A 3,116-nucleotide genomic window follows, 5' to 3' on the forward strand; every position below is an offset into this window, starting at 1 on the left:
AGGCTATTGAGCAAGCACAGAAGACTATTTTTTATCAGTCTTGAACTGCTACTTTTAGACTAAGAAATCACTAATAGATTGGATTTTGCTTTATTACTCATAGAAGAACAATAACTGCATTTGAAAAATTAGTGGGGTTAGATGATTTATGATAATGCTGGTATGTCCACCTTTTGTATACATACGTAATTTGCTTTTTACTGTAACTATTCTCTGATGTAGTCACTAAGAGATAGTTAGAAGTGAAATAAATATAGAGTAAGGAAAACCATATCACTTTAAGCATAATAATAATGCAACATACTACACAAAAGTTACTCTAAACTACCATGAACTCTATATTTTAGGCCATTAATGGGATTATATAATTTCATTCATAAAAGAAATACAGGTTTAAGCAACAAATGTGAACTCTGCATCAGTTTTGCTTGTATCTTTCTCATTCATTACCACAAATGTCAAACATTTGGAAGACAAAGTTTGGTTGCATCACAGTACTGGTGAAACTGATTACAGTATTCAAATACAACTAAAAGGATTGAGAAGTAGGGATGTTAAAACACTAATATTCTCTTCCTAATGAAAAATGCATTGTAGGATTCAGTACTTTGCATACCACTTGTGCTATAAATATATCGCTAAATAAGAATAGATTGAGGCTTAGCAAAGTCATTAGCAAATTATCCTCCTTGATTACACAATAAGCTATTGTACAATCAAACGTTGGATTTTCTTTTTAATTGCTGAATATGACAAACGATTTTCACTAGTGCCTGTACATTTCTAAGAAATCTCTATGTAGCATTCCTCGATTATTTAGCTGCTCTGGCCATTGATTTTGAGGGTATATTACTAGTCAACAAGACTTTACTAACTCGAGTGCCAATGTTCATTTGAAAGAGTTTAATTATGTCATTAACTGTATCTCCTGCATTTCTCAGAGAGAATGCTGGTTTTTAAGATACAAAGACAAAACTAGTGTGCCCTGGTGCAGCTTTGCAGTAGCCCTGTCTGATCTAAACTTCACACTAAGTTTGAAAGGGACTATCACATCCTTTAATTGGTTTAGCAGTTCATTCCTGCTCTTGCCTGTGACTATTAGCAGTACAGCCCAGGAATTCTTTCCTTTTGTATTCAAGGGAAGCAGCAAGACTAAGCACTACAAATGAGGGTGAAGCAGGAGGATGCCTTCTGACATCAGTAAAGGTCAGTGGGCAAACAAGATAGAAAGGATTCCAAATTAAAGATATAAGCGTAATGAGCAAGAATAAACTGGAAGATTGTTATATGTAAGAATAATTCTTATGCTTCAAAGACATAATTGCAGAGTTCTTCTTGAACACAATATTAATCTTCTGTCATGCTGTCTATGCTTTCTGTGTTTTTGTGCAGTGAAAGTCAAGAAAAATTAAAATGCAGCGCAAGAGAGCCCATCTTATAAAAATACTCTAACTAGGTAGTGGTTTAGATAGGATAGAAGGCCCTACAATCCAAGTCTAGTCTCTGGTCAACACAGACATATGAGTAATCTATCTTTTCCAAAAATTTCAAGCACCGTTTTAAATAAAGAGGATATTTCTGCTACTTCCACTATTCAGTTGTACACAAGTATCTTAAGCAAATATTGCTATATGATTGCCCTGTTTTCATACCATTGCTGTTCTTATTTTTCTAGAAAGTTCATCTAGATTTTTTTCCCCTCCTCTAAAAACAATGGTTTCTGTTACACACTGAAAATTATTTCTTGCATATATGATCTTCTGCCATGCTCAGATATTTTTATTTATAAATAATAATAAAAATAATATTTTATTTATTTTCTGCAAGTAGAACTGGAGTGATAAATACAGATATTTTACTCTGCATTTATCACTCCAGTTCTACCTGCAGGAAATACCAATCACATTCTTATGGGGCTTCCCTACTTTATGTCATCATAAAATTTCTTCAGGCTGTGACAAAAAAAAAAATCAATCTAAATAAGATCTCCTCGAAGGCTGTACTTTAAGATTTTCACTAATAGCCGTATTGCTCTCCCTTTTAATTTTGTGTCTAAAAAAGAAAAATCAATAAAATTTATGAAATCTAAAAATAAATAGCAGACAAGATAGATATCTTAGTTTTCCCTGTAGTAAATTTCACTTCATCTTCTATTGCATTATTTTCTTGTCTAGGTGTTGGGCTTTTTCCCCCTCAAATTTCTTTTAATGTTTTGCTTATTATAAAGGCTAGGCAGCAGAGCCTTGGTCATTTTCAGCAACAGACAGCTACTATATCAAGCAGAATACACTAACAAGACTGCTGCCATACTCTAGATGCATTTCTACAGAATGAAATATGACCACTGCAATAGAAAAGCTCCTAAAATATTAGATAAAGGAAAGAAATCGTTGTAAGAGTACTATTTTTGAGTCTCCATTGGGAGAAAAAAAAAAAGAACATTAAAGCTTTGGAGAAACATGATCAAAGAGAAAAGCAACAGAAAGTATTAAGGTGGGCCAGTGTGACTGCTTATGACAAGAAAGAAAAGCTAAGGAGTAATGCAAAGGGAGCAAGGAGAAATTTCTAAAACCTGACCAAAACAGTCATAGCTTGGAGAAGTGTTTTATAGTAGATCAAACAACTGTTTTCTCTTGTTTTGTTATATAAGTAACAAAATCCCTGAATCAAACACAGACTGAGTCCTTATTAGATTTCTTTCAGGAACTCTTCAGAGCCAAGCTCCCAGCAATTATAAGCAATACTTCTGTTTCCTGTCATTCATGAAAGAAGCCACTATTTGTACTCTTAAGGTACTAACTCACCTTTTATTTATCTTCTTTAACTGAAAATAAAAAGTTACAACAGAATAATATCTTGGAAAAACTTACTCTCTTCCAACATTATATAAGCCTCATACTTACCCCCAGTGACAATGACCTTCGCTTTTCCACAATATGTGAAGGCATTGACTCCTCTAGGAACAGAAAATTCCTTTACAGGTCTGTAATCATCAATAAAATAGTTAATCAAGTAAGAAGCATTAGGAAAACACAGTCAAGTGTAATTCCACTTTACTCCTCTATAGTATATAGAATAGTTGTTTGCATAACATTGTGAAAATCCTTGGGTTTTTT

The sequence above is a fragment of the Meleagris gallopavo genome, chromosome 2 (genome assembly GCF_000146605.3).
Source record: "Meleagris gallopavo isolate NT-WF06-2002-E0010 breed Aviagen turkey brand Nicholas breeding stock chromosome 2, Turkey_5.1, whole genome shotgun sequence".
Lineage (NCBI taxonomy): Eukaryota > Metazoa > Chordata > Aves > Galliformes > Phasianidae > Meleagris > Meleagris gallopavo.